The sequence below is a fragment of the Heloderma suspectum genome, chromosome 4 (assembly GCF_057233095.1).
Source record: "Heloderma suspectum isolate Gila_16-S chromosome 4, 16-S_ref, whole genome shotgun sequence".
Lineage (NCBI taxonomy): Eukaryota > Metazoa > Chordata > Lepidosauria > Squamata > Helodermatidae > Heloderma > Heloderma suspectum.
Window position 1 is genome coordinate 90,892,228 of NC_139461.1, and position 14,239 is coordinate 90,906,466.

Genomic DNA, 14,239 nt, shown 5'->3' on the forward strand with positions numbered 1-14,239 from the left:
ACAGGAAGCTATGGTGTGGGCTGGTCCATGACATCATGAAGAGTTGGAAGCAACTGACTGAATAAATAACAAATAAAGAGGTCCATTTACACAAAATTGCAGGCACAAATGTAACGTTCTAATTAGACCATTTACCCCTGTAATTTTGCGTGAATGGACTGCTTTATGGGCGCCATTTATATAAAATGGTGATTTATGGAAAAAGCTGAGCTGCCATTCTGCACAAAATGCTGGCTCAGTGGAGCAGTGGGACTGCCATACTTGCCTGAACTTGCATACTTGCATGCCAAGTTGGGCAAGTGCGGGGGGCCACAGACCCCAGTCTGGGGGTCCAAGCTGGTGGGAACCCACCAAGCTCAAGCCCCCAAACAGATGCTGGCAACATCCCTATAGGAGAGGTTGAGCACTTCGACAGGTGCCCAGAAAGATGTCCGAGGGTGCACTGGAGCTCATGGGTGACACATAGCCTACCCCTGTACTACATAAAGGATTAGTCACATAAAGATAATTAAGCTGTAAGCATATGCAAGATTTTCTTTATTGGCATAAACAAACTGACTGGTTCCCACCCTCTATTCAGCCAGCATGAAACCTCTGGAGAAAGTAAACTTCCTATCCTACACCTATTTCCAATCTCATCAAAGCCCTACTGGGTATCTATTAACTGACTAGATCTCTAAAGGAGAATGACAATATACAAGGATGAACTACTGTTCCCCCTCTTCCCTTATTAATGAACTATCTTCCTTTGGTTGTGCCTGGAAAGCACCCTCCAAGGACCATCACCCCTTCTTGGTAAGGTCTTCAACACCCAAGACTCTTAACTGCCTGGAAACACCAGCCCTTCCCTCTCTTCCATTTTCTCCCTGAGTTCCTGAGCTGCCTTTCATTACCACACTGGTCTCTTATTCCCTGATCATGCCCCTTTCCTTCCCCAGGCCCAGGAGTTTCTGGCTAGTGTCTGCCTTGCATACTGGGATCATTGGCCCATCTCCTCCATTCAGACAGAATCTAAGTGGAAGGATCTTCCTTTCCTTCATCTCTAACCCTATTTCCCTGCCTTTTCTCCATCGTACTGCAACTATCCCCTTCTTCCCTCCTTCCTGTCTAAACTGAAGCTACACTGTACAGCTGTGGCATGGACTGACTCTCCAACCCCTCCTCCTTTCCCTTTCTTTTTCCTGGGAAGCCTCAAACCTAACCATTTAATTGCTGTTTAGTATATTTATCTCAATAGAATCTTTATTTTCTGGAAAAATCCTGACTTGTCTCCATTGCTCCTAGAGGTACCTTTTGAGGGCACTCCTTTACCCATCCTTAATCATCCCAGTTACCCATGCTTGGCTCTTCTGTAGTTTGGTTAGTATGCTAATAGGACCGGTCTCTACTGGAATGCTATCAGACTGTCCTCTGGTAGAACAGGATTGGGGTCACATTGGGAAGAGTTTTCTCCTAGCACACCATTTGAACTAAATTTCACCAATCTTATTATTCCCCAAACACAGAGAAATAGTTTGCAGACATAATTACAGACATGTACAGGCTTCATTATGTCTGCTATGGAAATGTGCTTAGTGGGAGTCAATCAATTTGAAAAGTTGTTGCTGCTAGGTTTTCTACAACTCCCCCCGCCACAAGTGTTTGGTGTTACAGTAACACTTCCCATGATTGAAAAATCTTAATAGCTCCTCTGAAGCCATTAAAACCTATTGTTTCAGTGATTTGCAAACACAAGGTTTCTAAATAGGTCTTGAGCAGACAGACAAATCGATCGGAAGTTTGTTTTTCTAGTCAGGCTTTGAATCTGTGTCCCCAGGTGGGCCTTGAGACAGCATACCAAAAGCTGCACTGGAGACACTATGGCTATACATCATGATTTGTTTACTCCCCAAGTAGTCTTTAGCTCAGTTTGGCACTTCGTACAAGGTCACATTTTACAGTACAAGGGAAAATGCTGTACTAGGTAGTGCTTATACAAAACAGAGAAATCACCCATGGTGCCACCTATTTTCAGACCTAATTCCTGTTGCATAATTTCATACACACAATTGGCCTCCCTGTGGTCAAGCTCAATGTTGTATTAGTAACATCTAAAAGCATCACTTGTGTTACTCAAATTGCATGGTCACTTCCAAAGCCCATGTTGCACCTCCACTGGGGCTCAGTGAGGAGTAGCCAGTAAGTGTGTTACTTGTTTATGTGAAGCACAGACACGAAGGGCACAATCCTATGCGTGTTTAGACAGAAAAATAATCCTGTAACGTCCAGCATTCCTCAGCCAGCATGGCTGGCTGGGGAATACTGGGAGTTATAGGACTTTTTTTTCTGTCTAAACATGCATAGGATTGAACCCAAAATTGTTTTTATACACACATGATTAGAGAATGTATTCTCCAGGATCAACTGTTGAACTATGTTGCATGATGAAATAAGAACTGAACATATATACCGACAGCTCCTCAGTACATCAGCCCATGAATTATACTATGTATGGGTTACTTAGGTCAAAACTAAATGTTTCTTTAATCACGCACAGCTGAGGTATGCATGATTGTCTCCCCTACTCTCCTGCCCACAGTTTGGATTGGGACCATGGCGCTTCGGAACAGGAGGGTTTAAAATTCCTCCCTCCCCCGCTTTTCATCCCCCAATCCCCCCCCCCTTTTGCAGGTGGATTAAAACAAGAAAAAGGTCTTCACTGGAATCCATGGAGACTTTTTTTCCTCTTTTTTTAGCCCCCACGTCCTATAGGAGGGGTGGAATTTCAGGACAAAATGAGAAGAAACTTAAACTCTCCTCTCCTAAAGCACCATAGTTCCGATCTGAATTGGTGCTGTGCATGCTTGCAATGGAGTACGAGAGACAATCACACATAGCTCAGCTATTCATGATTAAAGGGACATCTAATTTGGTCCTTAGCTGTATCCATCATCACTGCCCACAGCCCATGTTGATTGGGGCTAATAGGAACTGGATCTAGAGTATATTTATATGCTAGAGTATATTTATGCAAACAAGGGTGCTTCCAGACAGAGAATGTTGCAAATGGAAGGACTATTTCATTCGACCTCTCAGCGGCTTTTGATACCGTTGACCACGGTATCCTCCTGGACCGCCTGGAGGGGTTGGGCATTGGGGACACCGTATTGCGGTGGTTCCGGTCCTTCCTCTCCGGCAGGTACCAGAGGGTAGCACTGGGAGAGGAGGTTTCGGACCCGTGGCCACTTACTTGTGGGGTGCCACAGGGTTCCATCCTCTCCCCGATGCTATTTAACATCTATGTGAAGCCGCTGGGGGCTATCATCAGGAGGTTTGGGGTGCAGTGTCATCAATATGCAGGTGACACGCAGCTCTACCTCTCGTTTAAATCTTCACCAAGGTTGGCCATAGAATCCCTGTCCAAATGTCTGGAGACGGTGAGTGGCTGGATGGGGAGGAATAGGCTGAAGCTTAACCCTGACAAGACCGAGGTACTTTTGGTGGGAGACAAGAGGAGGCTGGGGGATGCTGACCTGGTGTTAAATGGGGTACGGCTACCCTTGAAAGACCAGGTCCGCAGCCTGGGGGTCATTTTGGACTCCCAGCTGTCCATGGAGGCTCAGGTATCAGCTGTGAGCCGGAGAGCGCTGTATCAACTCCATCTGATACGGCGGCTGCGCCCCTTCCTTCCCGACCATCTGCTCCCATCGGTAGTACATGCCCTAGTCTCCTCTCGTTTAGACTACTGTAATGCGCTCTACGTGGGGTTACCCTTGAAGACGGTTCGGAAACTGCAGCTGGTACAGAACGCGGCGGCTCACCTGATTAAAGGCAGCCGCCGACGAGATCACATCACTCCAGTGCTGAAGGAGTTGCACTGGTTACCAGTTGTTTTCCAGGCCAAATTCAAGGTGTTGGTTTTGACCTTTAAAACCCTATATGGTTGTGGCCCAGCCTATCTTAAGGAGTGCCTCCAGCAGCACCAGACAGGCCGCTTAACAAGATCAGCCTCGGATGGCCTTCTCTCTGTCCCATCAGCCAGGACAGCTAGACTGGTGGGGACGAGGGAGAGGGCCTTTTCTGTGGTGGCCCCCACTCTGTGGAACTCCCTCCCTAGGGAACTCCGTCATGCCCCCTCTTTAATGAGCTTCCGTCGTGCATTAAAAACGTTGTTGTTCAGGCAGGCATTTGGGGTGCGTTAGGGTATTTTAGAAAATGTTTTTATTGTAGAATTTTATTGTTTTAAACTGTTTTTATTGTATGTTGTACATTGCCCAGAGTGGCTGGGTGACCAGCCAGATGGGCGATTAATAAATTTAATAATAAATAAATAAATAAATAAACTATAGCGCAGTGTATAGCAGGGGTGTTGAACCTCCAGCCTGTGGGCCAAATGCAGCCCACCAGGCTCCCAACTCAGCCTCTGGAGGTCCCCAGAGAACTCCTTCCCTTGGCCCCACCCCCTTTTCCCAGTCCACCAGTTGTCTGATGGTTTCCTGGCTTTTGTGCAGTTTTTTCCCCATTCTAAAAGGTTGAAATGCCTCTCCTAAGGCTTCATTACTGGCAGGAAGAACTGTGGACTAAAACATGCTGGCATTTTTGGTATTTTGGCCCCACCACTTTTGCCTTTTGCCCCACCCATGACTAGAATGTGCCCCCCGAGAACGTCTCTGAAATTGAATTTGGCCCTCAGGCTGAAAGTAGGGATGTGCGAACCCACCCCCGTCTGGGTTCTCCAGGTGTCTGACAAGCCCCTGCCCCTGCTTGCTGGTCTCCGGACCATGCTCGAGCCCCTCCTGCACTTGGTGAGGAACCCACACTCACCCTGGCAGCCTTGTCAAGCTCCACAGTCACCATTTTTTGAAAAATAAAATGGCGATCACACAAATACACATTTCGTGCATACATAAACATGCGCATATGCAAAATGTGCATTTTCGCGCATACGCAAATATGCACATTTTTGCGAGTGACTGTTTTTTTTAAAAAAAAATGGCAACTGCGGCGCTTGCCAAGGCTGCCAGGGTAAGTGCGAGCCGCTCACCGAGCAAGGGCAGGGGGTGAGCAGGGGTGTGTGTGTGGGGGGGGGTCCACCGGATTCCCAGATGGAATTGGGTGCCCGCACCATCCCTAGCTGAAAGAGGTCTGGCAACCCTGGTGTAGACAATGCTGTACTAAACAGACCAAAGGTCTGACTCCACATTAGGCAGCTTCCTATGTTTGTAATTGAGAGGCAGGCATAATTAGCATGCCTGACAGTTGCTATCTATAGGCATGCCTCTCCAATTTCTATGCCAATTGCTGCAAGTCAAAATGAGGAAGATCACTGCAGGAGCTACAGCATGCACAGTACAAAAATAGAAACACCAGCATCCCATGCTAGTTGCCATCTCGTGTATGGAGTATTGCCCACTTCCTCTGGTGTGCTGCTACTGTGGTGAAGCAGACACTTTGTACTACTGTGCACTAAGTACTGCCTACAGCAGCACTCAAGGCAGTGCACGAGGCTGCATTCACTCCTACTCTACTCCGGCCTGGTACTGGAGTTGTTAAAACACCCTGGAAGAACTTGACAATTCAAAGTTTCTAGATGATTACATTTTATGGGATTACTCCACTCAGTTGAAACCACTGGCATGCTGCCCTTTGAGCACCTCCTCAAGCATTTCTGGTTTGCTGTCCCACTGAATATTAGGATTCGGTAAGTGTAAAAGTAAGTGAAATACATACGAGGAGTATATAACTTGATTTAAGGATATCATATGAATATTATTTATTATCACTGTAAAGCAATTTCCCCCACTGTATGAACAGGCCAGTTTTCTTACTCTTAACATACAGTGGGGATTAGGCAGTAAAAAAATAAATGAATCATAATCTCTTTTCTGAATACCCGTTAAGAGGAAATCAAAAGGTGCAGTGTTGTGGCTAACCAAGTGTGGCATTGAACATTGGGAGCTGCAAATTATAGGAATGGCATTTCTCTCATTCAGCAATATGCCAACCACCTTTTCCTATGTGATGCATTAACTTTAGAAGAACAGACTATTTATAGTATCAGTTATGATCTTTCTACCCACTGATGCAAATCTCTAGCAGTTCTGTTCCATCCAATAGAAAAGTCCAGGATATGTGTGTGTGTGTGTGGGGGGGGGAGTTTTATTTTTATTTCTACCACTTTTCCATAGGGATGTACAAAAGTCACTTACCTTTTTGCAGGTGTGATTTGCGGTGGGGGGGAAGGCGCTCTATCCCTCCCCCCGGAATCCTCCCTGGCTGGATCTGCTCCACCGCAGCTCCGCAGAGCCGCCAGCCAGGGCCAGCCACAGCCGGAGTTCCGGCCGCAGCCGGGCTGCTGCGGATGCAAATGGCAGACGCCGTAGAGGCCGCCATTTGCATCCTGCCATGCTGCCATGATAGGCTACGTAAATACTTACGTAGCCTATCACGGAAAGAGCAGCAGCGCAAATGGTGTAGTGGACGCCTTTTGCGTCCCTGCTCTTTGCCGTGATAGGTTACGTAAATACTTATGTAGCCTATCATGGCAGCCTGGCAGGATGCAAATGGCAGCCACTACAGCAGCCGCCATTTGCGGCCGCAGCAGCCAGCCGAGAGACCAGCTGCCGCCACCACTGGAGCTGCTGCAGGAGCCACTGCCGGAGCCACACCACCGGAACATCCGCCCCAGGTAAGCTTCGCCCCAGAGGGGATTCCGCAGGGTGGCAGGGGGTGGGAGCCATTCTGCCACGGGTCTTGGGGGGCTGAATGCCAGCGCATTCGGCCACACTGAAATCCATGGTGGAATTCTCTGCCATCCCTACTTTTCCAGTAAGTTTTCTCTTCGCATTAGGTTAGGGATGGCGGAGAATTCTGCCACAGATTTCAGTGAGGCCGAATGCACTGGCATTCGGCCCCCCAAAATCCATGGCAGAACGGCCTGTCCCCCAGCCCCCCCCCTTGTGGATTCCCCCTGGGATGAAGCTTACCTGGGGTGGATGTTCCAGATGGCAGCGGCTCCAGCAGCGGCTCTGGCGGTGGCTCTGGCGGTGGTGGCTGGTCTTTCGACTGGCTGCCACAGCTGCCATTTGCATCCTGATCTTTGACGTGATAGGCTACGTAAGTATGTACGTAGCCTATCACGGCAAGCCAAGCCAAGCAAAAAACAAAAACAAAACGGCATATGCAAATGGAAGCAGCTACAGCAGCAGCCATTTGCATTCCCTATTTTTCGCCAATTTAGCCTACGTAAATATTTACGTAGGCTATTACGGCCAAAAAAAAAAGGGAATGCAAATAGCATAGTGGTGGGCGCTATTTGCGTTCCCCTTTTTTTTCACCGTAATAGCCTATGTAAATATTTATGTAGCCTAAACTGGTGAAAAATAGGGAATGCAAATGGTGGCTGCCATAGCTGCCGCCATTTGCATACGCCATTTTTTTTTTCCTGCTGTGATGGGCTACGTAAATACTTACGTAGACTATCACAGCAGCCTGGCTGGATGCAAATGGCAGCCACTATGGTGGCCGCCATTTGCGTCCGCACCAGCCAGTCCACGGCTGGAACGACAAGGAACCAGCCAGTCCACGGCCGGAACTCCAAGCCAGAACTGCAGGGAGGTCAAATCAGTCAATCCTAAAGGAAATCAACCCTGAGTGCTCATTGGAAGGACAGATCCTGAAGCTGAAGCTCAAATATTTTGGCCACCTAATGTAGGGATGTACGAAAGTCACTTACCTTTTCGCGGATGGATTCGCAGTGGGGGGGAGGTGCTCCGTCCCTCCCCCCGGATCCTCGACGCGGAGCAGAGCCAGCCGGGCAGGATTCCAGGGGGGAGGACCGGATCACCTCCCCACCGTTGAGGATTCCTGGGGGAGGGATGGAGCGCCTCCCCCCCACCGCGAATCAATCCGTGAAAAGGAAGTGACTTTCATACATCCCTATATTAGGTGGCCAAAATATTTGACCTTCAGCTTCAGGATCTGTCCTTCCAATGAGCACACAGGGTTGATTTCCTTTAGGATTGACTGATTTGACCTCCTTGCAGACCAGGGGACTCGTAAGAGTCTTCTCTAGCACCACAGTTCGAAAGCATCAGTTCTTCGGCACTCAGCCTTCCTTATAGTCCAGCTCTCTCACAGCCATACATTACTACTGGGAAAACCATAGCTTTGATTATACGAACCTTAGTCGGCAAGGTGATGTCTCTGCTTCTTACTATGCTGTCTAGGTGTGCCATAGCTTTCCTTCCAAGGAGCAAGCATCTTTTAATTTCATGGCTACAGTAGGGATGCACGAAAGTCACTTATCTGGTCTCGCATCTTGCTTGGCGGTGGGGGGGAGGCGCTTCGCTGCTCCCCCCAAAGTTCAGGCCAGGGGGGGGAGGCTTCCCACCTCGCCCGGCCGAAATTCAGGCCAGGGAGAAGTGCCCCGTCTCCCCGGCCGCGAACTTCAAAAGAAAAAAAACAACAACGCCCCTGTGATAGGCTACGTAACGATTAACGTAGCCTATCACGGCTAGATCTGCAAAGTCAGACGTGATAGGCTATGTTAATCGTCACGTAGCCTATCACGGGTGACTTTGAAAAAAAAAAAAAGTGCGTACGCAAATGGCGGCCCCCATAGGGAGCCACCATTCGCGTTCCTTATTTGGTCCCTGTAGTCTACGTAAAGATTTACGTAGACTACGACGAAAATAAGGGCAATGCAAATAGCGTTGCCCTTATTTTCGCCGTAGTCTACGTAAATCTTTACGTAGACTACAGGGACCAAATAAGGAACGTGAATGGCGGCTCCCTATGGGGGCTGCCATTAGCCGTATGCGCTTTTTTTTTTTCAAAGTCACCCGTGATAGGCTACGTGACGTTTAACATAGCCTATCACAGCTGACTTTGCAAATCTAGCCATGATAGGCTACGTTAATTGTTACGTAGCCTATCACAGGGGCGTTGTTTTTTTTTTACTTTTCTTGTAATGGCGGCGGAGGCAGCCGGTCAAAAGACCGGCTGCCGCCCCTGCCCCTGACGAAGACCTGCCGAACCGCCGCCGGGACCCGCCGCCGGGAGGGACATTCGTGAAAGGTAAGTCCCATCCCGGGGGGGGCAGGGGGCGGGGGGCGCGAAGAATTTCTCCCCGAACAACCTTCGGAGGACCGAATGCGTTGGCACTCGGCCCCCCGAAGTTTCGGGGAGAAATTCTCCCCCATCCCTAGGCTACAGTCACCGTCTGCAGTGATCTTGGAGCCCAAGAAAATAAAATCTGTCATTGCTTCCATTTCATAGAATAGAATCATAGAATAGTAGGGTTGGAAGGGGCCTACAAGGCCATCGAGTCCAACCCCTGCTCAGTGCAGGAATCCAAGTCAGAGCATCCCTGACAAATGGCTGTCCAGCCTCGTCTTGAAGGCCTCCAGTGTGGGAGAGCCCACCACCTCCCCAGGTAATTGATTCCATTGTCGTATTGCTCTTACAGTCAGGAAGTTTTTCCTGATGTTCAGCTGGAATCTGGCTTCCTGTAACTTGAGCCCATTATTCCGTGTCCTGCACTCTGGGATGATCAAGAAGAGATCCTGGCCTTCTTCTCTGTGACAACTTTTCAAGTACTTGAAGAGTGCTATCATATCTCCCCTCAGTCTTGTCTTCTCAAGGCTAAACATGCCCAGTTCTTTCAGTCTCTCTTCATAGGGCTTTGTTTCCAGGCCCCTGATCATCTTTGTTGCCCTCCTCTGAACCCTCTCCAGTTTGTCTGCATCCTTCTGAAAGTGTGGTGCCCAGAACTGGACACAGTACTCCAGATGAGGCCTAACCAGTGCTGAGTAGAGGGGAATATCTTCCCCGTCTATATGCCAGGAAGTGATGAGGCCAGATGCCATGATCTTAGTTTTTTTAATGTTGAGTTTCAAACCAGCTTTTGCACTCTCTCCACTTTCACTCTCAACAAGAGGATCTTTAGATCTTCTTCGATTTCTGCCACTAGGGTGGTATCATCTGCGTATCTGAGGTTGTTAATAATTCTCCCAGCAATCTTAATTCTGACCTGTGATTCATCCAACCCGGCATTTCTCATGATGTACTCTGCATATAAGTTAAATAAGCAGGGTGACAATATGCAGCCTTGTCGTACTCCTTTCCCAATTTTGAACCAATCGGTTATTCCATGTCCAGTTCTTACTGTTGCTTCTTGGCCCTCATACAGGTTTCTGAGGAGACAGGTAAGGTGGTCTGGTACTCTCATCTCTTTAAGAATTTGCCACAGTTTGTTGTGATCCACACAATCAAAGGCTTTAGCGTAGTCAATGAAGCAGAAATAGACGTTTTTCTGGAATTCTCTTGCTTTCTGCATGATCCAGTGAATGTTGGCAATTTGATCTCTAGTTCCTCTGCCTCTTTGAAACCCAGCTTGTACTTCCAGTAGTTCTCGGTTCACATACTGCTGAAGCCTAGCTTGTAGGATTTTGAGCATAACCTTGCTGGCATGTGAAATGAGTGCAATTGTACGGTAGTTTGAACACTCTTTGGCGTTGCCCTTCTTTGGAATTGGAATGTAAACTGACCTTTTCCAGTCTTGTTGCCACTGTTGAGTGTTCCAAATTTGTTGGCATATTGAGTTCAGCACTTTAACAGCATCATCTTTTAGCATTTTAAATAGCTCCACTGGAATACTGTCATCTCTGCTAGCTATGTTGTTAGTAATGCTTCCTAAGGCCCACTTGCCTTTACTCTGTAGGATGTCCGGCTCAAGTTCAGTGAGCACACTATCATGGCTATCAAGGACATTAAGATCTTTCCTGTATAGTTCTTCTGTGTATTCTCTCCATCTCTTCTTAATCTCATCTGCATCTGTTAGGTCCCTGCCTTCTTTGTCCTTTATCATGCCCATCTTTGCATAAAACGTTCCCTTGATATCTCCAATTTTCTTGAAGAGATCTCTAGTCTTTCCCATTCTGTTGTTTTCCTTGATTTCTTTGCATTGTTCATTTAAGAAAGCCTTCTCATCATCTCTCCTTGCTGTTCTCTGGAACTCTGCATTCAGTTGGATATATCTTCCCCTTTCTCCCTTGCTTTTCACTTCCCTTCTTTCCTCAGCTACTTGTAAAGCCTCGTCAGACAGCCACTTTGCTTTCTTACATTTCTTTTTCTTTGGGATGGATTTTGTTGCTGCCTAATCAATCTTATTTCGATATTTACCATCTGGTGATGTCGATGTGTAGAGTCGCCTCTTGTGCTGTTGGAAAAGAGTGTTTGCTATGATCAGCGTGTTCTCTTGGCAAAACTCTATTAGCCTTTGTCCTGCTTCATTTTGTACACCAAGGCCATGCCTGCCTGTTATCCCAGTGATTTCTTGACTTCTTGCTTTAGCATTCCAATCCCCTATGATGAAGAGGACATCTTTTTTTGGTGTTAGTTCTAGAAGGTGTTGTAGGTCTTCACAGAACCAATCAACCTCAGCTTCTTCGGTATCAGTGGTTGGGGCATAGACTTGAATTACTGTGATGTTGAATGGTTTGCCTTGGATTCTTATTGAGATCATTCTATCGTTTTTGAGATTGTACCTCAGTACTGCTTTTCCCACCCTTTTGTTGACTATGAGTGCTGCTACTCCATTTTTTCTAAGGGATTCTTGGCCACAGTAGTAGATATGATGCTCACCTGAATTAAATTCGCCCATGCTTGTCCATTTTAGTTTGCTGATTCCCAAGATGTCGATGTTCAATCTTGCCGTCTCATGTTTGACCACCTCCAGCTTACCTTGATTCATTGATCTTACATTCCATGTTCCTAAACAATATTGTTCTTTACAACATCAGACTTTCTTTTCACCACCACACACATCCACAGCTGAGTCAATAGTGTCCTTTCAGCTTTGGCCCAGCCGCTTCACTCTTTCTGGAGCTACTTGGAAATTGCCTCTGCTCTTCCCCAGTAGTATATTGGACACCTCCCGACCTGAGGGGCTCATCTTCCAGCGTCATCTCTTTTAGCCTTGTGATACGTTTCATGGGGTTTTCTCGGCAAGAATACTGGAGTGGGTTGCCATTTCCTTCTCCAGTGGACCACATTTTGTCAGAACTCTCCGCCATGACCTGTCTGTCTTGAGTGGCCCTGCACAGCATAGCTTATGGCTTCACTGAGTTACACAAGCCCCTTCGCCACAACAAGGCAGTGATCTATGAAGGGGCATAAAATGGTAGGCATGCCATTTTGGAAACACCTACAGGACCCACCAATCAGGGACTGTGTTAACAGTGACACACACATGCCACTCACATGGAGAGCCAATGAACTCATGACAATAGGGACACAACCCTAACCAACACCCCTGTACCACAGCACACAACACCACAGCATCCCAACTCCATTAGTCACACTGGCAGGTGCTGTGACAACTCCAGTACTGCCAAGTCTGCAGGCATCCCACCATGCAGGGGATTAAATCCCTTTGCACATGGTTTACATGCAAAGCAACATTTATGAGTACAATATACAATGAGGAAGAAAAGAGTATACACAACACACAACACCCACATAGCTTCCTGAGTAGGGGGCTTGCAAAGAACAGGCTTCCTGCTTTCCTGGGAAAAGGGGTGAAGACCCCCCCAGAGAGGAAATAATTTTTCCGAAAAGACCAATGTATCTTCCATGGTGGCATAACCTCCTGTTTCTCCTCATCCAAACCAATGACAGTTCAGAGTATAATATCGATTGCAGTTGGGGGTTAGCCATTATGAACACTTAGATGCCCATAGACAGGCATACTTATCATCAGGTATCTAGTTCTGGAAGTGCTTCCTTCTTTACTAGGAGCTAAACCACACACCATGCTAAATATGCTGTGTGCAGATGATCCTAACATCCTTTTTTACCTCCAGGTAAGCATGCAGAGTCCTGATCCAGATCATGACCAACAAATGATAGTTTAAATTATCCCACCTAGCTGCTTCCCCCCAATACACACACCATTTGACCCCAATTGATTTTTTCTCTTTTTAGCCCCTGCATGGGAGAGGGGCAAATTAATGATGGGGAAAGCAGCCTGCATGTGCTGGCCCTGATCCAGATTACGGAACCATGTGCATACTTAGAGATGAAAAAAGAAAGTTAGGATATCTGCATGCTACGTATTTCACACGATGCCTTTGTACATGAGACTTTTATTGTGTACTCATGATTCCTCACTTACAGTAGTTTGCAGATCCTTTACATGATTTCATCATCCTCCAGAGCCTCTCCCATGCTTTGCAATCATTATCACTTGTGTGATTCCCCCCCCCCCAGGACAAAAGTCTGATATTTTTCTGAATAGCATTATTGAATCATCCTTTATTTGTGCAGTTCCTCTGTACCACAGTGCCATCTAGTGATTGTGTAATGGAACATAAAGAAAGGCAGAGAAAGAAACCCCCCAGAAAAAGCATGTGTAAAGGAGCTGAGCTTAATCCCAGAAATAATCCAGAAGCAGAAGTCCATAGTGTGTAGTGTAACCATAGGTTTGCCCAGTGATGCATCTTTTCAAGGCAACATAAAGGCTTTCTTATTTGTTTAGGGAAACATGGGAATTACCATAGTACTTGAATATATTTACTGCTTTTTCCATCCTCTGGAAATGTTTAATGCTATTTGTTGCAATTGGCTTTCAGGGCTAGACCTGTTTATAAATAAATACCAAAAAGAAGTCACCCATTTCTATGTAGTCATTCCATGCAATATGGTTTGACTTTATCGCATATACAAACAGAACAGAACATCAATATTTTATTTCCTTGCACTGTAAAACCCTATGGCTTTTATAAGGAAGAAAATAGATGAAGAATAATCTTGAGTCCGTCTGATGAAATATCTAGTAGCATTGACAAGAATTACCTGTGACCTCTAAACACCCAGTAAGGTATAACTGTACGGTAATAAGATGTAATCCTGATGGAATTTGTTTTATTTTAGTCTCTATTTTGGTTTGGCTTGGTTTTATTTTGCTTTGTTAATATTACTGAAATTCAATAAAAAATTGTATTAATACAAAAGCACTAAAAAAAAAAAAAGAACTAGTAGCCACTGATAGCCTTCTCCTCCATTAATTTGTCTAATCCCCTTTTAAAGCCATCCAAATTGGTGGGCATCACTTTGTTTTGTGGTAGCAAATTCCATTGTCTAAAGCTGTGTGAAGCACATTTGAACCTCTCATTCATAGGAGTTAACTGATTCCTGGAACCTGGATTGAGTCTCTCTCATGTAAAATGAAAATCAACCTTCAAAAATACAGCACAAA